The sequence below is a fragment of the Protopterus annectens genome, chromosome 4.part0 (assembly GCF_019279795.1).
Source record: "Protopterus annectens isolate FY-2018-M chromosome 4.part0, PAN1.0, whole genome shotgun sequence".
NCBI classification, from domain to species: Eukaryota; Metazoa; Chordata; order Ceratodontiformes; family Protopteridae; genus Protopterus; species Protopterus annectens.
Window position 1 is genome coordinate 1,677,409,949 of NC_056733.1, and position 24,794 is coordinate 1,677,434,742.

The window sequence follows — 24,794 nt, forward strand, 5'->3', positions numbered from 1 at the left end:
TCATGTGAGGTACATACCACATGGGGCATCGTGATGAGTAGAGGGGAACACTGACCTATATTTCCCTAGATGACACACCTGTTGTGATGACACATACCACATAGACAGATTACAAGTCTAGTGTGTCACTGTCTTTATCAAAAGGGAGGCTACTGTTCACCTGTGTTCCATGTTCCCTTATCACACCATCAGTGTTAGGTAGATTTCTACCTATGTGGTAGTTAATGGGTACAGTGTTTTGGAAAGGAGGGATGGCACAGCAGTATCGACACCTGTCTACAGTCCATGCCTTGGTCACCACACACCTGTTGCGGTACATATGACCCCGTGTCTCTCTCTCTCTCTATATATAGATATATATATCTATATATATATATATCTATATATATATATATATATATATATATATATATATATATATATATGTATATATACATATATATATATATATATATATATATATATATATATATATATATATACACATATATGTATATATATATATAGGTTCATAGGTTCATAGATTAGTACTAGGCTAACTGCCCTTGTGGGCCATTTTCAGCCTAGCCAATTACCTCATGTATATACAGATATATATACATATCTATACACATACATGTACACATCCATTGCTGTACATATAGATGTACATATAGGCACATGTACAGTCCACCTTTCATGGTGAGAATATCACTTATGCGACAGTTGTGAGATGTACAGTTATGTGATTTTATTGCACAGTGTTGTGCAGAATGCATTTTGGTGTCCTCAGCCCATGTAGCTTTAGCAGGACTCACTGGCTGTAACACAGCAGATCTGACAAATCAGTCCCACAGCGTTTAACCACCACATGACATATATCAGCACTGTGTGCTGTTTTCTATGCCACACACTACGACCTACATAGATATATGCCCATAACAGCCTTCAACAACATATATGTGTCCACCCTTCACTAACAGTTACAGTATGTCCCTTGCCCTATGCACATGTGCAGATACAGATAGATACGTACTGCTGCCACATATGGATGATTTACAGTGTGTAGAGTACTCTTCAGGAACATCTACTACATGCCGGCACATACATATGAGTTACATACCTTACCTTTGTATTTCTCTGCTCCGTCTGTTGTTACTGTTTTGTTGTTTATTTACTATATTTTTTTTTTGGTTGTTTTGTTTGGGTTTTCTCTGTCTGTTTCTGTTTCTATCTCTTTCGTCTGTGTCTCTGTCGCTGTCTGTGTCTCTGTCTCTCTCTCACTCTCGCTCTCTATCTCTCTGTTCCTGCAATGATATTATTGCATGTGTGGACAGCAGGTACAGCCTGCTTTTCTAGGTATCTGCACATGTGCATGTGACAGCTTCTGCACCAATTGGTGCCCACCATTAAGTAATTGCATGCAGCCTGCTGTGTGGTAATTGTAGTACTCACTGTGATTGCAGCCCACTGCTATAAAATGCTAAGTTAGGTAGGCGTAGCACTTTCAGCTTTCCAAGGTGGGGCCCATGCTTGTTTGCTCTGGACACCGTTGTGTCAGTCAGAAGGTTGGTATATGTCTCTTATCTGAAGCTAGGGTTGTAGCCAGTGATATGCATGTTGTACTCAAACCTGACCGTTGCTGCTTCCAGTACACACTTCTCAGTGTAGACATTTACTCACCCCTCCAAATGCTAACACAGGATACATGGGAGTATGTACTTTCTTTCTGAATTAGACATTTAACTGCCATACTAATGCAGTTATTGCAATGTATTCCTGTGGCACATGCACTGTTTGTGAACTGCTATACTGTAATTATTAAGTTACTCACTTCTGAACAGTTTGTGGCTTGTTTGTGTTGACATTAGCACAGGCTGCTCAAGACAACTGGACATATTTCAACACTGAGTATGCCTACCTACACCCTTGGTTTTGCCTGAATACACAGGTATGTCGTACCTTTGGGTAGTGGTGCAGAACTGCAAAGACCATTTTTTATTATCGTGTGAGGTTTATCTTGCTGAACATACAGGGTTGCTGTATACATGTTAGTCTATCAAGGCAAGTAGTCTGCCTGCGTAGCTCCCACCTGTGGACATATCCAGATGGTAGCTAGAGGTTAGCCTATTATTCTTTGTCTGTGCACCACACCAGTCTTTTCAGCACTGGCACAATGGCATTGTCACAGTTGGTTGTTAGCAGTACATGGCTACATCCTGTGATATTTCTGTGTTGTACTCCTACATAAGGGCATGCTTATGGAACTCCTTCCAAAGCTATTTGCAGAGTGTGTAACAGCAGGAATGCTGATATGCCTGTGTATTTCTGCCTCTGCCAGGCCTCAGATACTCTCAGGTATATATTTGAACAGCCTTAGTGAAAGGTACATATAAGTGAGATACACCTTCAATATATTACAGACATATTTCAGTTGAGACTTTCTTGGGAATCGGAGCATATGTATTACTACACCTTTTCTGATGTGCAAGCAGTGTCTACTCTCACCTATTGACATTATTCATTAAGTGTAATTCCCCACTTTTCTGCCTAATGTTAGTACTTTTCAGAGTGATTCAGAGGGGCACAGCTAACATTTGTTTACAAATCAGGGACATCCCTGTAAAGCAATCACAGTTGGGGAGTTTGGCCTCTGCCCTGGGGAGGTAGGTTGGGGTGGTAAACAGACAAGACAAACAAGACGCATACAGGGGTGGTGTATGACACATGGAGTGGGTGAACACAACTGACAGGGATGGATGTTTGGAAATCGCAAGACCATGAGCCCACAGATGGTAACAGTGGAACTGAGATCCCCACCCATGGGCAGTCACCACTGCACCTTCATAGCCCCGAGGGTGGCTGCGCTGGGGGCTGCGTAGGATGGGCAGGCTCACCCGTGAGATGCGCCACTCTCGCCTTGACCTGGCATAGGGGATCAACGACTGAACGCTGGATTTCCCTACGCACCACAACCCGGACTCTTCAAAGGGTGACAGGTGGCCCTTCTCCGCCCACGCTTGCACGGGGGGACGAGCCCCATCCCCTGCAGCACTTCCACCTGAAGGTGGCACAGGACCAATGGAAGAGGGGAGCCTGGGCTGGGCACCAGACCTGCTGGTGCCAGGTGCAGTCGCCAGCTGAGGAGGGACAGGTGGGTCTGCTGGGACTGGCCTTCCCATATGTTCTGTGATTAGGTGTGTTTAATTACAACATAAACAACAGCATTCAAGATTAGTTGTAACAGCATGCAGTAATAATCCCATTAACCCAACACACCAAGGTTCCAACAGTTGAACAGCAAGCATAACACATGCATATATTGGACAACAGTGGACATTCCAACAGCACGCAGAGATGATTGGTAGCAACAGACCACCATGATTGTGGTGTTTGAACAGGGCACATGCATCAAAGTGAATGCAGATATTTATAGAACAATAGGACATATGTCCCAAAAAATGTTTGAGATTACACATACCCATTGAGGTGTGGAATTGCATGGTTTATGCACATACAGTAGGGTGTAGAAAGAAACCTCAATTAACATCTTATAAGTGCTTTTAGTCTACACTACATTCCTAGTGACCGCAGGTGTATATCCCCTACATGTATTATTACACTTACCAACATGCTTTAGGTTGTATAATAGGTTTGGCTAGTTCATTATATACCTGTCCTATATCTGACATACTAACTGTCCAAGATGCAGATGTTACTGGTACATATTTCTTGCTTTTATTTATATTTCTATATCTACATATCTGGATGTGTTCACATGACATTTTCAGTTCAGTTTGTACATAACCCTGCATTTCTTGTAGCACACTCACATTTCTGGGGAACAAATTAACAAGCTACTTGTGTGCCAGATTTACTTATGCATGCCAGCCAGTCACTGACTGTTGAGGACTATATATATACTTCACAGATACTAGCACTTCCATCACCCACTTTAGATGGGACTGCCCAACTGTGGGTTGCCAGCAATTATTAAAACAGTACTATTTGTATAATGCAAGGGTACAACAACAATTCAAAGTAAGTGACACAGACACACTCCAGGTTTTATACCTTTAATAATTACATTACACACTTTTCCACAGGCTCTCTCCTTTATTTGATATTACAGTGCATATGGAAGACATATTCAGAACATATTATACCTTTATTAATAGGTTAGAACACTCTTTTTCAGGCTCGCTCACTTATTTTATATGACACTACCTGAAGAGATGTTATTCCAGACATATTTTACCTTTCTTAATGGGTTACTACACTCTTTTTCTGGCTCTCTGACTTTTTTATATGACAGTACATGCAGAGGACTTATTCAGGGCATTTTATGGCTGTATTATTGGACTACGACACTTTCTTTCATGCTCTCTCCCCTATTTTATATGACAATACATGCAGAATAATCACTAACCTGCCTGATGGCACAGCCTTAGCAGCCTATCTGCATAGGCTTGCTGATTCGCAGCACAGTCACCTGCAGCTGTGAAGTAAATGAAGGGATATTGAGACATACCTATCCATTATACAGAATCAATTATCAATTCTTACATACTGCATTCCATGGCTACCTACTCAATTGTGGGGCATCTTGCATCCCACGGGCCTCCTGTATCCATTGGTTCAGTAGGTCCTGCTTCCATCTCTTCAGGTCTGCATGGTGGTGACGGACCTGCTCACCAGTCCGAGGAATGCCTGTATCACTGGTGAGGTCATGAGCTAACCGGTTCCAAGCCTCTGCCTTGTACTCCGTTCCTTGGAACTGGCCCTGCAGGAGTCTTGACTCATGACAGTGGACAAGGAGCCAAACCATGTATTTCAACTCCTCGATGCCCCAACATTGTGCTCGGAAGCATGTACCCTCTCCAGCACCAGCCATTCTAACTGCAGATGTGAGCTACAATCAGTTATGGTGAGTATTCCCGCCTATGGGGCTTAAATATGCCACATTTCCCGCACTTTTTTGTGATTGGCCGTTTTTGAAAATTCTCAGCTGACTGCAGACCTGCTTAGTAATGGTTAATCTACCATTTCTAAGTATATGTATGTTAACAGTGGCTGCTTTTCCTAAGCTGTCCTGGCTTAGTGGTTCAGTACTTTGATTATGGTGCACAGAGTCCTGGGTTCAAACCTTGTCATTCATTTTATTTTAATACTGTCCAGACAGGCTAGGGGGTGTGACTGTGTCTAAGCAGCTTTGCTCTACGTTGCTCCACGTTGCCCTATGGTGCGCTGGTTGGCATGACGCGCACCTCCGTGCAAACCGTTTGTGCTGCGTAAAGCGCTATTTAGCTATGGGCAACTACATTGCGCTGGGTAAAGCGCTGCTGAACTACGGGCACCTATATTGCGCAGGGTAAAGCGCTGCTTAACTGCAGGCAATTGTATAGCAGGGTCCTTTAAAAATATATATTTTGTTCACTTATACATTGGCCATTTCACTGCTTTTTAGTTATATTTTAATCATATATGTCAGGTATGTTTTCATATACTGATTTAAAACATAAATTTGAGGGGGAGTGGTGGGACTCGAACCGTGAATGCCTCCTCTTTGTGTGAATGCCCTACCATTACACTATTGCTACTTGGTGTGATTTGCATAAACATTCTTTCTTATGCTCTTCCATGTTGGGATTGCTAACTGCAGCTAAGCAATGGGCACACCCGCGCACACCCGTGCACACCCGCGCAAATACGGGCAGCTATTTCGGGAATATAAAAAAAATAACATTTTAATGTTTTACTTTTAGTAACTGTGATGGAGGTTTTTAATGTCAGGGAGTGTGGTGTTGGGTGCATGGACATTTGAGCAGACTCGCTCTTCTGTGTTTACATTTTTCTTTTCGAACCCTTGCAGGGGCATGGACATTTAGACTGCTCGGCAGTCGGACATGCCCCCTGCTTTCCTACACGGTCCGTGTTAGACTTGTGGTTGAGTCAGCATGCCCTCATGAATATTCATTGCATGCTGACGTCATACCGTTCAACTGCAGCCTCCGAGTAAGACTTATTTAGTCTTACATGGAGGATTCATGAATCCGGGGGAGCAACTATTAGGCTTTCCAATATTTTGTAAACAACTTACAGTAGCTCAGCAACCACTCAAGTTATACACATACTGTCAGCAGCATTTTATTCATCTAGATGATATATTTCATATAAGGCTAAGTAGTTCTGTCTGTGTTACTTGGTTGTTGAGATATTTCAAAAATGTGAACATTATATCTATATAAATTAATATCATAAAAACAATGGTTAACATCTCTTTACCTGCACTAGACAGAGGGCAAATATTAACGCAGTTGAGTTTTCCATTGTGTAATCTTTAAGATGAAATATTTTAAAAACTTGTACATACCATGGTTTTGGAATTATTGATGCAAATATGAACAGGCAATTGTTGACACCTGGAGGCGTCAGTAAGAGTTAACTGCAGATGCACCTGGAGGCGTCACTTGGTTTAATGAGTTAAGAGAATTGCACTGGATATTTATGTGATGTTTTTTCAAGTATAGTGTTATACTGATTAATTAAAAGGTAAATATTACTGGTCATGTTTTACTTGATTTATTTCAGGTGATTGTTATAAAGGTTCTGAGTTGCATTTGTATTTTGTTCTGAGAAAGTGTTTTGTGGACAAAAGCAGAGAAGAAAGTTGTTTGACTGCTAATCCATTTGTGGGTTACATTGTTATGAGTCTTGGAGGCTTTTTATTCACAATAGTGCAGGTATTAATATACTGGTTTTTCTTTCTTATTGCAGATGACCATGGGAGTTGGTGTCTTCCCCCTACATAACCCGATTTCTGTGTCTCTTCAGACTCTGATGATGATGGTGGCCACAGTGAGGCACATGTGGGGAGGTTGGGGGCTGAATCTGTCCCAGAGGTAGACATCCTTCTTCTGCCCCATTGTTGTTGCACAAAGTCTATATCCCCATCCCCAGAGGCCAACGATATTGGACAGTCAGAGGTTGGGGACATTGAACAGGAAGGTATGGCAACTATAACTCCAGTGATTGTAGACAGTGGCCACAGCCAGACAGCTGGCAAGGTCCCACACAGGTGGATTGACAGAGGTGCTTGTAGGAGGCCTGCTGTCCATCCACCACCTGTTGTAGGTGTCACATCAGTGGTCACTCTGTGCTTGATTTGGGCCATCATAGAGGCACAGGCCGATTCAGAATGGAACACCATATGTGTGCTTAGAGTTATGGATGCAGTACAATCTGACAACCATGACTGCCTCCACCACACTGGGGACACCCTGCATCTGTTCAATGATGCAGTGGACAGATGGTGGGCTGAGACAATGTCTGTCTTGGACTGCACATTGCGCTGGAACATGTGGTTGAAGTTGAGTATCGGACCTGTGGATGTAGCTCAGCAACCCCATCTGTTGAGAAATCACGTGGCTGTGCACACTCATACTCCTGTAATGGCAGTACATCCAGTGCTAGAGGGGGGAATGTGATGTCCACACCACACTGTGGCAGGCCATGGGCTTGTGGTCCTGGACGGTCCCGTGTGGGACACGGTCCCAGCAGACAGCAGTCGCTGTCAGGTACTAGCACCACTTATGACACTGGGCATGGAGATGTCAGTGCAACTCCTGGCAGAGGCAGTTGCTGTGCTCGGGGCTGGATACAGTGAGGTCTAAACTCTACCATGTACTGTCCAAAGCTGTCCAACATACAAATGTGTAGGGCTAGCACTGAGCTTGACTGTGTACATGCACACACTCACACACCACTGTCAAATGCAGGTCACTTACAGACACACATGGCACCTCTCCATGTTTCATCTTACATGCTGCCCTCCTCACACAAGCACATGCTGTCTACTGTTTGGGCTAGCCTAGGCCTCCTGCACCCCCCTGTGTAAGTGATGATACCTGTGCCACATCCCTGTCATTCTTGCCATTGATGCAGGGAAATGAAGCTATGTGTCTGATGCACACTGTGATTATATTAGTTAACATGTACTTGTGTAATGCAGTGTTGGCTCACCATGCCTCTTGTAGTGGTTACTAACAGATACTGTATGTTGGGATTTGTAATGAGTACACCACATACATTTGTGTAGCTTATGTTGTATGATGTTGTATTAGCTGTATAGCATAGTAGATGGATGACTCACTGTAAGTTAACTCAACTTAGGATGTTTCGTTAGTACATCATGCTTGTGGGAGAGATTTGTCTAGCAGACTGAAACACACCCTTGGAACAGAATCCTGCCTAATGGCACACAGAACACCTCAGTGCACCTCAGCACATGCCATTTGTCTGACTGGCTAGGTGACCACCATCTCAATACAGGGCAACAGCTTGTCTTGGACTGGTGCCATATGTGCTGATCCTGTAGCTACGGGTATGAGGATGTCTATGATCATGAGGGCTGCATGTCCATTATTCTAGTTCATTTCAAACATCCTATGGTTTCATAACATGATGTAGAATGCTATAACAGGTGCACACACAAACATGGCTACATTGAGGCTAGCACAACTTCCAATCACTGTGTACAGGACATGCCAAGGCACACGCGTATTTCAGTTGGCTGTATGTAGATGTGAACACTTACCTATGTAATGGGACAGACTACAGATCACAGTTCATGTTGCATGCAACACACCTCATGTCTGCTAGTACTATCAGTTTAGGACATATTATGCTTGATGACATAAGCAGGCCTTGTTGTGGTCAGTGCTTTGGGGGCATCACATCACCTGCTGCAAATAATTAGAACCCCCTAACTATCTAGTCTTTTACACTGCAAATCACAGTACTTATAGCATATACAATGGCTTACATTTGATTCTACACTGTCAGCTGGTAATCTTAAGGTGGCTGACATCATCAGACCTTGTAAAAGAGGGCCACTTGGAAGCCAGCAGCAAGTTACAGGCACAAAAAGTGCATAACCATTGTAGTTGGATAGCCCATGAGGGCATGTCCATTATTTTGCAGCGGATACACATCCACACTCAGACATTCACCAATTGGGCTGGAGTGAGATGGAAACCCCTACTTAGTATTATACAGTACAGATCACAAAACCTATCACATGCACCACAGCTTATGTCTGATACTGCACCATCAGCTGGAAGTCTTAAAGTGGCTGACATAATCAGGCCTTGTAGAATAGGGCAGTTTTGAAGCCAGCAGGAAGTTACAGGCCCAAAAAGTGCATAACTATAACCATTGCAGGTAGATAGTATGTCCATTGTTTTGGAGGGGAATAGACACACACAGTAAGAGGGCTGGAGTGAAATTAGAACCCCATACCCATCTTGTTTTATGCACTATAGATCTTAAGTCTGATACTATACTGTCAGTTGGTAGTCTTAAGGTGGCTGACATTATCAGGCTTTGTAGAATAGGGTAGTTTGGAAGAGAGTAGCAAGTTACATGCCCAAAAAGAGCATAACCTTTGCATGTGGGTAGCCCATGAGAACATGTCTGTTGTTTTGTAGGGGAATACTCACACACACACACACACACACACACACACCAAGTGGGCTGCAGTGAGATTAGAACCCCTTCCTATCTAGTCTTATACACTACAGATCACAGTAATTATTGCTCGCCCCACAGATTAAGCCTGTTGTATAAGTGATTGCATGCACAGTACTTGTGCATTACACAAACTAGTCTTGTGATTGACAGCATCTGTGGCCTGCAGAGTGATATTGCTTCATACTGTTATCTGCATCTAGTATCCTAGCAGTGAGATAACTATTGTTATCCTAGCTATGTGTGTACAGTTAACAGTATGGCCATATGTGGGTGCTTACAGTTACATATGGGAACCTATGGACAAGGAAAATGTGCCCTGTCCATACGTGCATTGAGAACATTATACATTACACCACCTGCTCACCTGTGTCTGTCTATGTTGTGACACCCAACAGACACAAGGGTGTGTAGGTAAGTGGATTATGTACCATTGCATGCTTAGTTTGGATCCTTTGAGCAACAGTATGTCTGTATGATAGGCAGCTTTACTCACCATTATTAGGGTATGTTGAACAATACAGGCATCCATACAGATATTATTGTACATAACACAGATGTATATATAAATGTAGCTGTGTTTGTATGCTATGTATATGTGTTATGTAGATACATGGGGGGGAGTGTATGTATCATTTTAATATATATAGCTATGCATATCGGTATATATCTGACACTACATAGCGATAGATATACTATGCATGCGAGAAAGACATAGTGACAGAGATATGTATACATATATAGGTTCATAGGGTCATAGGTAGGTACTATGCTATCGGCCCAAGGGCCTACATAAGCCTAGCCAACAAGGTTCCCTGGCTTACACCACCCAAGAAAGTTATTTTCGTGTGCCACTGTCGAGCAGAGACACAGAAGTGATCCCAGGGTGTATTTCCTATTTCCCATCCACTCATCAAGATTTTTCTTGAAGAGTGCTAATGAAGAAATTTGCTTCACATAGATGTATGGGAAGTCTCTGGGACAGGAATCTATCCCTCCAGCATGTTTTTTTTTATTGTGGTGACAAGGTTTAGGTCCCTAGAACGTGTAGCTCAGAGGGATTTGGATTTCTTTAGGTGTAGCATGTCCAACAGCTCTGGGTTTGACATAGCTTTATATGTTAGGCAGAGATCACCTCGGAGTAGGCGATATGCTACGGGAGTAAAGCTGGAGTGTTTTGAGACGGTCAATGTAGGGCATTTGTTAGAGGCCAGTAATCCTCTTTGTGAGGTACTTCTGTGACCTTTTCAGCTGCTACAGATGTCTTGTGAGGTACATTCCAAAGGGGGCATTGTACTCTATAATGGGTCTAATGAGTGTCGAGTAGAGGGGAACAAAGACCTCTTTTTTCCTGGATGAGAACCCTTTTATGATGAGGTGTGCCACGTAGAAGGACTTCCTGACTACTGCGGCGATATGAATATCAAAGGAGAGAATACTGTCCACCTGAGTCCCAAGGTCTCTTATCACACATTCAGTGTTAAGTAGATTGCTGCCTATGTGGTAGTTCATGGGTACAGAGTTTTTACCAAAAGGGGATGACACTGCACTTGTTGGCATTGAGCTTGAGGCCATGGCTTTGACACCAGGCATCTGTCTCAGCGAGGCCTATCTGTAGGATGTCCACATCATTTGGGGACTTGACTATGGCTCCTAGTTTGCAGTCATCTGCAAACTTCATTAGCCAGAGGCCTTATGTGCTAGCCTGTACTTCAGAAAAGTAGATACCAAACAGGAGAGGTCCCAGGACTGAACCCTGTGGTACTCCACTTGTCACTGATTTGAGGTCAGATTTGGAGTCTGCAACTTTTACAGTGTGGGTTCTGTCAGTGAGCCAGTTGGCAACCCATCCTGTGATGTAGGGATTTATACCTAGTTTACTGAGTTTAGCTATAATTCCAGAATGGGGGATGGTGTTGAAAGCCTTGGCGAGTTCAAGATAGGATGTGTGAACCACCTTACCCTCATCTACGGCTTTGGTAACTGCCTCAACAAAGTCGATCAGGTTCAGAAGGCATGATCTGCCTTTCACAAACCTGAACTAGGTGGGATCCAGAGTTTAGAGGTTACCAATGTCTTTGTTTATGAGTTCCATGATGATACGTTCCATGGCCTTGCAGACCAAACTCATCAAGCTAATAGGGCAATAGTTCCCAGGATCAGTGGTGGCTCCCCCTTTGTGGAGTGGGATAACTGTTGCTGTGCACCATTCAGTGGGCACAAAGCCTGATGCGAGGCTATTATTGAACATGGTGCTTAGGTAGGCAGCCAGTTCATTCTGAGGTTTGTGTAAAATGCAGCCTGGGATGTTGTCCGGTCCCATGGATGCTGTGTTTTTGGCTTTATAGAGTGCAGCTTTTACCTGCATAGTTGTAATTACAGAGACTCTGCATTCTTCCTGTATGGATATGGGCCCTTTAGGGGGTGGGGGTGGGGTTAGCACTGAACTTATCTGCCAGGATGTTGGCAATATCAGTTGGTTCTGTAGTTTTCGTGCTGTTGTGCTGTAACTCAGAGCAGATATGGGTGTTGCCATCGAGATTCTTGAAATAGCTATATAATGCTTTGTGGTTGTCCTTAGAATTAGTGGTAATTTTGTTTTCGATGTCTGTATGTATAAACTAAAGAGGCAACAGAACTGCACTCATTAGGCATGCCCAGTGGGACTGTCAGTACTTATAAAGTGACCCCACGCCACACATACCTGTACTCCAGTCTGGGATTTTGAATGTTAAAAAACAAGTAATCTCCATGGAATCCCCAAAGTCTCAAAACAACCCACTAAAGTGTAGTGGGTCCAAAAACAAAACAGTGTAAGAAACTTCTCTGTGTGGAAGATTTTCAGTCCATATATTTCTAGTTAATCACTGTATATTAATCAGATCAGACAATAGTAGTAGAAGTAGCGAACATAAACTCGTCTTAAGTCAAAACAAAACAAAAAAAAAAGTAATAATAGAAAATATATAATTGTACAGCATTACTAAGTATTCAAAAGTAATCCAAGCAAGGCAGGCAGTCTGTTTCCAGTCAAAAATCCTTTATTAAGTACACAGACAAGCGATCCAAGTAAAACAAAAATAGAGTAATAATTTCCTCACAAGCTTTCTAAATATATATATACATTTTATCAGGCATGGGAGTGGTTTATTGTGCTGTAAAACAAAGTGTTATTGGTACACATGTTAAAGTCACATCCCTTCCCCCATCAGTGTGACATTCGAGCTGGCCTTGCCCTACTTAGTAGCTGTCATAATAATATATAACCCTTATGTACTTTAAATAAAATTATATAATGATGTGGTACCTCTTATTTAACCAAATTATTAAGTAGATTATTAAGTCTGTGATTTTATCCAAGACAATATACTACACGGCTGGAAATATATCAACCTTAGTTCATTTGGCAATCAAAAAATATATATAAATACTAGCTGCTTGTGGGCATACAATATTTTTTGTTGTTCCATTGTCTGTGGAGATATAGAGATTGTCTGGTTTGCCGACTCTAGAACACGCAACATATAATTGTCCATGTAAGAAGCAATCCATGTGTAGATCTAAACCGCACAATTCTAAAGATTGGCCCTGAACTTTGTTGATGGTGATTGCAAACGCCAATCGAATTGGGAACTGCAATCTCTTAAATTGAAATGGCATATCCGTTGGAATCATAGGAATGCGAGGAATGAGGACATCTTCACCTTTGAAAGGTCCTGTCAAGATTGTTGCTTCTATGATGTTGCTTATTAATTTTTTTACTGCAAGCCGCGTGCCGTTGCAAAGCTTTGGCTGGTTGATATTTCGCAACATGATAATTTACACGCCAATTTTCAATTGCAGTACGTGCGGTGGCATCACTGGCAGATCGAGTGAATTCAAAAATTCTGTTGGATAATTAACCGCTTCATCTGCTTCCACAACAGTGTCGATGGACTTGTATGTGACTGCCTCGCTTTGAATGTTGGAATGAATAATATTATTAAGTTCACAGACGTCTTTGTTCTTGGCTGCAAGAATAGCTCGTTCAGTCAGCCAGTCATGATTCTTATAATTGGTTTGAATATTGGGAAATACTTTTTCAACCAATTCTTCTTTTGACGTCACTAAATTGCAGAAGTTCTGAGGCAATGAAATTCGTCCTGAGGTCAGATCAACCAGCACCTTTCCGTTCCTAGTTTCCAGCAATTGATGTGAGAATATCTCAGCTGATCAATCGTTTTGCAGCTGGACACACTTATTTGTAGTTAATTTTAACGTCTTTACATGTCACCACAAAGTAGAGTATTTCAGGCAAGCATTTATTTCATCCGCTGGTGTAGATCGAGGAAGTACAGATAATGTTTGCCTGAAATCTCCTGCAAGCAATATTAATGCATTCCCAAATGGTCTGATGTTTCCACACAAATCTTGCAATGATTGATCAAGAGCATCGAGTGATTTTTTTGTGCGCCATTGTGCATTCATCCCAAACATTAAGTTTGCATTTCTGCAATGATTTTCCCATTCCGGATGCTTTGGAAATGTTGCACGTGGGAGTTTCAATGAATTGCATGTTCAATGCAATTTCAAAGCGAAATGAGCAGTTCTTCCACCTGGTACCAATGTCGCAGCTATTCCGGACGACGCAAGAGCTAAGGCTATGCCATTTTGGGATTGAATTGCTGCCAGAATCAATGTAATTAGGAACGTTTTACCAGTTCCTCCTGGCGCATCTAAGAAGAAGATTTCTCCAACCCCGTTATTGACAGTTTGCATTATTTGATCGTAAATGCCTTTTTGCTCAAGCGTTAGCTTAGGAATATTTGATTGCACATACGACAAAAGATCACCTGTGTTGTAATTTTGTTCACGACGCAATTCTACATCGAACGAAGCAGCAGCAGATCGATTCGGTGATGGCATTCCCAATTGATTGAGAACTTTGTTTGCGATTTCTAAGCACAAATCTTCAATCATTATCAACGCTTCGTTGTCGATTTCTGCTGTGAAATCCATGTTCATATTTGAATTTTCCTTGCGTATTCGACGGAAAATATCTTCAGCCATGTGAGATTTATATTTCTCCCATAACTTTGTTGGAGATGAAGGAGAGTAGGCAGTCAAAATGATTGCAAACTATGCACAAATTTGATTTGGATGTGACGTATTGCACGCTTCATTAATGCATACATCCCAGTATTGGTTGTTCTCCAATAAATTCAGAACTTGACATGCACTGCGGAAAGTGGCATGTGTAACGCCGTTGACAATTCTCATTTGCTGGAAAGCTGTTGGACCGGGCACATTTACCAACAGCATGCGAAGAAAGAAGCATTCATCTTGATTGGGATGCATGGTGTACAGTCTGTCTATCATAGTTTCATTGAATATGCCAGGTTGTCTGTCGACTCGCTCTCCTCGTTTGCGTCATTCAAATGATTTTCTACTCGCATTCCATGTGTAATACGTAGGCACTTCTGAATACAGCCATGTTTTCGCAAATGCATCATTTTGACATAACGTGAAGAAAGCAGTTAACGTTGTAGCCGGTGGATTCAGGGCTATTTGTTCCACATTTGCAGCTGTGAAATAAATGCGTTGTCCATTTTCTAGATGTACTGCTAAGTGAACAACAGCTGGACTTCGTTCATGTATGGGAAATGAAAGAATTCGCCATACAGCTTCATTGCTGCTTATGTATCTTCCAGCCTGATACTGTGCGATTTCATTGATATGTATGACCGCATTCCTATCACTTCTTTCTGGTTGCACACCAAAAACTGCCATGTCGCTGCCTTTATTCACGTACTTACAAATGTATTTGATCGATTTAACGAGTATTCCACGTATGTGTGTGCTTTGTATGTTTTTGATAGCAAAGGCGAATATGGAACAACCCACCGGTTATCTACTTCGATGTCACCATTTTGCATTTGTATGGTTGCTAATTTACCGCCATCTTCTGCTGATCTTCTTCTGTATAAAGGATATCCATCATTTCCTGTAACTGTGTTGGATACTAATGCTCGAGGATATCGCTTAGAGCATTTTCCGTCTGTCATGCATTGTGAATTTGGATTCAGTGTACCGCAAGGTCCATGTATCATATTTTTCATCACAACTTCATGCAAATCCTTATCGACGTCGGCATTGGGTATTTCAGCGCATATTACATTGTCGATTTCATTTGAAGTGATTTTGTTATAGAGCTAGATTAGTATATGTGCGTGTGGCAATCCTCTCTTTTGCCATTCCACTGAGTACATCCAGCAGCACACAGAGCCAAACACTTCATGTTTTACCATGAAATCCATCAGCAATTTCAGCTTCTGTCTGAAAACACGTGCTGTGATGTCATGCCTATCCACCGGAGATTGCCCAGGAAGTAAGAGCTGTTGTATATCGTCCCAAGCTGGATAGCATGTGAATGTAATGAATAGTTCTGGATGCCCGTAGTGATGAACATACACAATTGCATCTTGAGCGTACTCATGCATATGATGTGGACTGCCTGTATATGAAGATGGCAAAATCGTTAGTCTTCCAATGTTAGTTGTATTACCGTCATTTACAACTGCATCTCACAAATGAACATGTTCTTCAGAGCAAAGCTTGGTCTGATTCAAATGGATTAATATCAAATGTTCTGTTTCGATTTTTGCATACATATCTACGATGTATTGGTGAAACAATTGACGGCATTTCAAAATGTGATTGTCTTCATTCTCTTGAATCATTAATCGGTATGAATAATAGTTCATTGCGCTGCATTTCATATTCATATACGAGCATTCTCATCCTTACCACCCTCAGCCTCTTCCACATGTTGATGTATGATAGCTACTGCAGCCTCTATAATTTTGTTTTTTTTTTTGTGAAAATTTCCCCACTTGTATACACCAGTGGTGTAGAGTATGTGGGAAAAATGAGGGGGAAAGGTGTTTGCATAGTTTATAGTAGTGTTCTGGGGTGGGCTGGTCTGCTTCCTGTGTAATTGGCTGATTCTGATACATTTCACCTGCCACCTATGCTAGTTCTCCCTGACTACTTTCCTAGTGCTGTTTTTGCTTCCCATTGCCTTCCTGTTTATGCCCAGGGGCACACTGTGCAAACACAGTGCTCAAATGTGCACAGAGCTGCTATTTGCTGGTTTACTTTTTTTTTTCTTTAATACCTGGTGCGCATCGTGCACACTAGCTTAGACAATGTGAAGAGTGCTAGGCAGCCACAGACTTGCTTAGCTCTGCTAATCTAAGGCAAACCCGAGCCAAAAGGCTCCAATCCACTTACAGTATGCCTGGCACACACCCCTATAATGTCAGATAACTCCTAGGCTTCACCAAGCTATTTCTGCACTTACACTACTGGGTGCTGACTAGCATTGAGGGCAAATCTGGGATTCAGTATCATTCCCCACATTTGCATAGGATTGCCTGCTGATGCATAGTTACAGGTCCCACACTGAGCCTTCCCCCTTAGCAACCACTATTCAAAGGCCATGTTGTCTGCTGCCAGCCATTGAGTATAATGGCAAAATAGTGATTTTGGTTAGAATGCTTATTTCAGTTTTTTTTTTTAATTTTCCGCCCGATCCCGTTTGCGTGCCGCTACCCTACACTGAAACAGCCGAAACTGGCTAAAAATAAAAGTTTTTTTTAACTGTTTTCCATGCCAATGGCCACATATTTGGCCACTGGCATGCTTTACATGTTATATACACCCTTTATATGAAGCTGTCATGGCTCCGTTTTGTAGTTTGCAGAAATGTACTCGGTTACTAACAGAGTACATTTCTACACACTACACTAGAAGTGCACGGCCGGCTGACAGCTTCCTGGATCACAAATTCACCTCATTTGCATGGTTTTCCCCTGCAAATGGGGTAATTTGCATACAAGAGCTGCGTCTGTGCAGGAATAGTGCAGGTTCCCTCGTGCACGCCCCCTGCAGCTTATTCCTGGATTGCATGGCAGCCATATTGCCTCCTGGAGCTCCTGCACTGTTCCTGCACACCGTGCAGGGCTTGCTGAATCTGGGGGATAGTCTTTCCTCCATGTTAAAAAATAGCTTATTCCATTTTTGTATGAGTTCTTTGATATTATCCAAAATCTCTTTATAGTTTAGTTGCACTGGTGTATCTATATCATTTGTAATTTTAACCACTAAGTATTTGATTGTATCATTTCTAGATAGATATTTATGATATTTTTATGTAATGCTTTTTTGTTCATATTTATTAGTAACATATTGGGTTTATTTTCATTAAATGATAGCCCAGAAATCTTCTTAAACTGTTTTGTTGCTTTCCATAGTTCTTTTAGTGTGTTATTATCTTCTTTTAAAGTAAAAAAAATGTTGTCTGCGAATAGTTGAATCTTTAACTCAAGGTCAGTATGTAGTTGAATTCCTTGAATGTTTGGGTTTGCACATATGAAATTTGCTAATGGTTCTATTACTTATGCGAATAAAAAAGGAGAAAGTGGACGACCCTGTTTTGTACCTTTTGTAATGGTAATAGGCTCCAACAAACGGGATCCTATTTTTATGTACACTAAAGATGTATCATAAAGAGACCTTATTAGTGAGTACAATTTTTCAAAAATCCATACTCCACCAGTGTAAGCCAAAGGTAATCCCAATTCAAGGAATCAAATACACTGTTAATATCTAAGCAAATTACACTCATCTTATTTTTTGTTTTGTTTATGAAATCAATGTTGTGTCTTTTGGCTTTTCCCAGTTAGGGGTCGCCACAGCGGAACTCCAGTCTGCTAATGATTGGCAGCAGATTTTTACGTGCCAAGTTGCCAGCTCTGACGCACAACCTTCAATGAAGGTACGCCCATTCATGCATATCTCCACACAGAAGACGATCTAGCTGAGAATCGAACGGGACAACGTCTTACTATGAGGCGACAATGCTACCGCAGCACCACCAACGCAGTTTATGAAATCAATAATGGACAAAATTCTCTTTATATTGTCATATGTATTTCTGTTTTTAATGCATCCTGTTTGACCAGTCTCTCTCAATAATGTCAATATTTGCATTATTCTGTATGCATGAACTGTCATAAATATTTTATAATCTATAGATGAAAAACCACAAGAACCCCAAGCTGCTCTCTGTTGACAACCAAAACACGATGAGGAGACCGTAAAAATTAAAAAATGTTGATTTATTATTAAGCGTTCAATTTTAAAATCCACTTTTTGTCGAGTACTCCTTACTCAACTTCATCAGATAAAATCATATAAATAGCCATTTCCTGATAAAAGCTCTTTATATAGGCTCCTTACTAGATCACATGAACATAATGGTAACTTTGTTATTGGCTAGATGTTTTTACAACCGTATAGTTTTGTCAAAGTTAAAAGTAACTTAGCACTTTGGTGTTGAAATTAAGTTGCAACTGTTACCCAACAACATCAAGCAGTTATATTCATTTCTTATGTTAAACATCTCATTAAAAATAATAATAGTAGTCTCAAACGTATTTTCACCCGCTAATAATTTTAAAATATAAAATATAAAGTATTAGTGTCATGATTAGTTCAACTATAATAAACATGTAGAAAAACTCCGAAACCTATGCAAGTCCATAAAATACAATGCTCGCAATTCTTGTAAGCTAAAGTCATTATAGCCGGGCCGTGAGTTTAGCTTACAAGAATTACAATTGAATTGATGTTGCAGTATGTATATATGCATTATTTAGTGCGGTTTACAATTGCGTTTGGAGTTTTAAATTGTTGGATAACAGTTGCAACTTAATTTCAACACCAAAGTGCTAAGTTACTTTTATCTTTGACAAAACTATACGGTTGTAAAAACATCTAGCCAATAACAAAGTTACCATTATGTTCATGTGATCTAGTAAGGAGCCTATATAAAGGGCTTTTATCAGGAAATGGCTGTTTATATGATTTTATCTGATGAAGTTGAGTAAGGAGTACTCGACGAAAAGTGGATTTTAAAATTGAATGCTTAATAATAAATCAACATTTTTTTAATTTTTACGGTCTCCTCATCATGTTTTGGTTGTCAACAGCAAGCAGCTTGGGGTTCGTGTGGTTTTTCATCTAATGATTGTTTCCTTTTTACAATTTTATAATCTATATTTAATAAACTTATGGGTCTATATGAGGTACACTCATCAGGTTTTTTTTATCTTGTTTCAGAATTGGTGATACCTGAGTGTATTTCCAAGAAAGAAGGCATTTATTACTATTTTTAACTGATGTGAACACACTTAGTAATGGATTTAATGCATTATTAGATAGTAGTTTAAACATCTCTGGTATCATATTATCATTACCTGGGGCTTTGTTTAATTTTAGTTTCTTAATTTGCACTTTAATTTCTGTCATAGTTATATCTTTATCTATCATTTTTCTGTGTTCATCTGATAAGTCTTACCCCCGGATTCAGCAAGCCCTGCACGGTATGCAGGACTAGTGCAGGAGCTCTAGCAGGCAATATGTCTGCCGTGCAATCCAGGAATAAGCTGTAGGGATGTGCACGAGCACTCCTGCACTAGTCCTGCATGGACTCAGCCCCTGTATGCAAATTACCCCATTTGCAGGAGAAATCCATGCAAATGAAGTGAATTTGCGATCCAGGAAGCTGGAAGCCGGCCGTGCAGGACTAGTGTAATCTGTAGAAATGTGTTCTGCCAGTAACTGAGTACATTTCTGCAAACTACAAAATGGAGCTATGGCAGCTCCAAATAAAGGGTGGATATTATGTAGAAAGCATGCCAATGGTGAAAAATAAGGTGATTGGCATGGAAAACAGTTGCAAAAATAACAAAATCAATTTTTTTTAGCCGATCTCAGCTGTTTAAGCATATAGCAGTGGCGTGCAAATGGGATCGGGCAAAAAATAAGAAAAAAAAACCTAAAATAAGCATTCTAACCAAAAATCACTATTTTGCCTATATACTCAATGGCAGGCAGAAGCAACATAGCCAGTGAATAGTGGTTGCTAAGGGGGGAGGCTCAGTGTGAGACCGGTAACTATGCATCAGCAGGCAGTCCTATGCAAATGAAGGGAATAATACTGAATCCCAGATTTCCCCTGTATGGTAGTCAGTACCCAACAGTGTAAAAGTAGGAATAGCTTGGTACAAGTCAAGGAGTTAGCTGACATCATAGGTATTTCTCAGGCATACTGTAAGTGGATTGGAGCCCTGTGGCTCAGGTTTGCGCTTAGCTTAGCAGAGCTAATCAAGAGGGTGTATCTGAAACTGCCTAGCACTCTTTACAGTGCCTAAGCAGATGTGCACACTGCACACCGGGTTTTAAAGGGAATAAAAATAGGTAAACCAGAAAATAGCAGCTCTGTGCACATTTGAGCACTGTGTTTGTGCGGCAAGCCCCTGGGCTTAAACAGGAAGGTAATCTAGGAGAACTAGCATAGTTGGCAAGTAAAATGTATCAGAATCAGCCAATTACACAGGCAGCAGACCAGCCCAGCCCAGAACACTACTATAAACTATGCAAACACCTTTCCCTCTGTTTTTTCCCACATATTCTACACCACCGGTGTATACAAGTGGGGGACTTTTAACAAACAAAAACAACAAAATGATAGGGGCTGCAGCAGCTATCAGACATCAACATGTGTAAGAGGTTGAAGGTGGTGAGGATGAGAATGCTGTCAAACAACCTTCAGTGAGGAGATGGAGAAGGGTGTACAGACCCAGGGTAACCTACCAGGGGCTACATGAGCTGGAGATAGTAGAGCACCAAAGGGTGGACAGAGACCTCCTACAGCAAATTGCTGAGCTGTGCCGGCCATGCCTGACACACAGAACTAACAGAGGGTAACCCATCCCAGTGGATATCAAGGTATGTGTAGGCCTAGAAATACCAGCCACAGGTACCTCCCAAAGCCCAACTGGGGATGTCATAGGGTTCTCTCAGTCATCAGCATCCAGGGTATTCCACCGGTTCTTGGATGCCATGTCAGCACATGCCGGTAAACATTTATATATTTCCTCAACAGCCGTGAGGTGTTGGCCAGCAATATACATCTCTTCCACCAGATAGCAGAATACCCTGAGGTGGTGGATGCTATAGACTGCATGCACATATGCATCAAATCACCACCTGGTGAGCGGGGTAGGATCTACATCAACCACAAGGGCTTCCCCCCATCAAATTCCAGGTCGTGTGTGATGCCCAGGGCATTATAATGAAGGTGTGTGCTGGCTGCCCTGGAAGGTATCACGATGTCCACATCTGGCATCTGATGCAGCTGTACCAGAGATTTGCCAATGGGGACATCCCTTACAGTCACCTAGTGGGGGATGCTGGTTATGCACTGGAGCTGTGACTGATGACACCCATCAGAAATGCACACACACACCTGAACAAGAACTCCATAATGAGGCACACGCGCAGACCAAAATCATACTAGATCATGTGTTTGAGATGCTGAAGCCATGGTTCCAGTGCCTAGAAACATCTGGTGGAGCATTGCAGTACTCACCAGCTGCATGTACCCAAATTATCATATGTGCCATCCTAAACAATATGATCCTGCGGAAACAACTGCATCAGGAACAGCACAGGGCAGGGCCACACAGCTCCCCACCAATGCCAAGGCCTGCACAGGCACAGAGTGACTCAGAGGAGGAACAACCTGAGCCTGCCCTAGTAGGTAGATGGAGGAGTGACCAGTATGCTCTGGCCTTGGCAAAGAGGCAACGCATAGCACATACACTGACACAGTAGGGACCCAGGGAATGACACCTCTCTCTGACTGCACATACAGTAAAAGGGATGCCAAACATGACACTACCTGTGCTCAACCATGTATAGGGAGTTTACTATGTGCATCCAAAATAGTCAGCCCCCAGCACCATCCTCAATACTGGCACATGCACAAGGTAAGTCACTGTCCTTGCCAATTGCCGATTGGGTAGTATCTGTTGTTACTCGTATCTATGGTATGGATGTGAGCATGCAAGGGAATCAGGTGGCTGAATGGGATGCCAGCAGATAGTAGACACCTATAGTGGCAGCATGTGATCTGTAACAAACACTGTTGTCACCACAGTAGCCAGTACTACACATGGTGACAAAACCCATTGCAGGAAATGTGCTGGACCACATGTGTGTCCATATGACACACGCATGCCAGTCAGGGAGGTTCACATACCCAACAACAGTCTCAGCCAGCAGGACAGATGTAAACAACACAAACAAAGGCTGTGCCAAGGCCTCTGAATGATGCCTATGTGTAACCTCCCTCCAGTCTTACACAGACAGACTACATCAGGTCAGGCAGTGGGATGTTAGTTCTGAAGGGTAGGAATCAGAAACTAATATATAGGTCAATCAAACCTAAGACCTGTAGTACACTGATATCCCTCTTGTCAGCATGACAGGTTAGAATGCAGAATGAAATGGAGTACCTGATATAGCAGTACAGTCATAGCAGATGTGTACAAGTGTCAGGCATGCCCCCCCAATCCTATGTAGAAATGTAGAAACAGTCAGGTGTGCCCCCCCAATCCTGTGTAGAAATGCAGGAACAGTAAGGTGTGCCCCCCCAATCCTATGTAGAAATGTGGTAACAGTCAGGTGTGCCCACCCCAGTTGTGTGTAGAATTGTAGAAACAGTCAGGTGTGGCTCCCCCAATCCTATGTAGACATGCAGTAACAGCCAGGTGTGCCCCCAATCCTAGGTAGAACTGTAGTAACAGTCAGGTGTGCCCCCCCCACCCAATCCACTGTAGCAATGTAGAAACAGTCAGGTGTGCTCCCCCCAAATTCTATGTAGACATGTAGCAGCAGTCAGGTGTGCCCCCCAATCCTATGTAGACATGTAGTAACAGGCAGGTGTGCCCCACCCCCATCCTATGTAAACATGTAGTAACATGTATGTGAAGGTATCATATCCAGAGGTGGCCAAGGTAGCAGGATAGATTGTAGCATTTGTACAATATGCAGGTATGCCTGTGTTAAGTTGGTGTGTGTTTCATATTGTGTGAGAGTGGTCAGTATGTATGCATGTTGAGGTTTGACCCAGTGACCATTGCCCTCTATTGTCTATGACAGGTCCAAGTCCTCACAGCTGCAGTGCCAAAGGCAGTTCCCACCAGTATAACAAATGCTAGCAGTAAGCCATTGTAAATGTATGGTGGTAATATGTGTCACCATCTGAAATATGGACATAGCATGGCTGTTGGGCTAGATATACAAGCAGTACACAGGGAAAAGTACCCCAGATAAACAGTATATAATGTGTAACTGTGAAATGGACACACCCTTGGAATTGTACATACAGGTATGTATGACATTATCTGGGCCTGCAGTAGGGAATACCAGTGTCATCCGGCCAAATATTAGCAGATCACAAATGTGATAGGACTGATGTATTGGGAAACAGCTGATGTAACTGCACATGCCAGCATAACTGGAAAGCCCCATGCATATCTGTGAGTCAGATGCAAGAAGTGTCCATAGCACAGATGCACTCAGCTCACCCAAACACCACCCAAAGGTACCTCTCTGGTCGTATCCCTGCTGTTGGGAATGGGTACAATATGACCCCCACCTGTGTATGGCAATAAGGAAAGAATGCAGCATGCAATGCAGGTGTCCCATGCAGGTGTGTCTGTAGCTGTAGGTAGCACCCTGCCAGCATCTACACCACCTGATCAATACTGATAGAAAGTACTGGAATGAACACCTAGCACACCTACCCTGTCACCCCAGGGGAATATACTGTATGGCGGTCTGGGACTGAAGGACTAACAGAATGCAACGGCCTGCCACAGCTGGCCTGCATCACCACCAAATGGCCTACAGGCCTCTGCCAAAGGCCTGTGTCTCACACGTACTGCCAATGCATGTAATGTCATGGACACCAAAATAACAACATAACATGCTACACATAAGCCATATGCAAGACCATGCAGAGAAACCACAGTAACATGTCCACCATGTCCCACTGCATGAACTGTGGACCAACACCAAAACACAGCTGTGATGAGGTGATAACCTTAAGGAAAGTATCAGAGAATGTATACATAATGTATGGAAGAGGATAGAATAATAGAGGGGGTGGGAGCATGGGCAGTATGGAATGTGCAAGGTCTGACACACAGCTTTGTGCACATACTATCACTGGCTGCAAACACATAAATGGGTGGCTACAAACCTGCCCATACACCACAATAGGGGTAATGTCCTGACTTATTACCCCTGCCTCTGGGTAACCTGTGTGAATATGTACAGTTGTGAGGTATTGCCACAGCAAGATGAAGCCATACTGTCATGTTGATGGATGT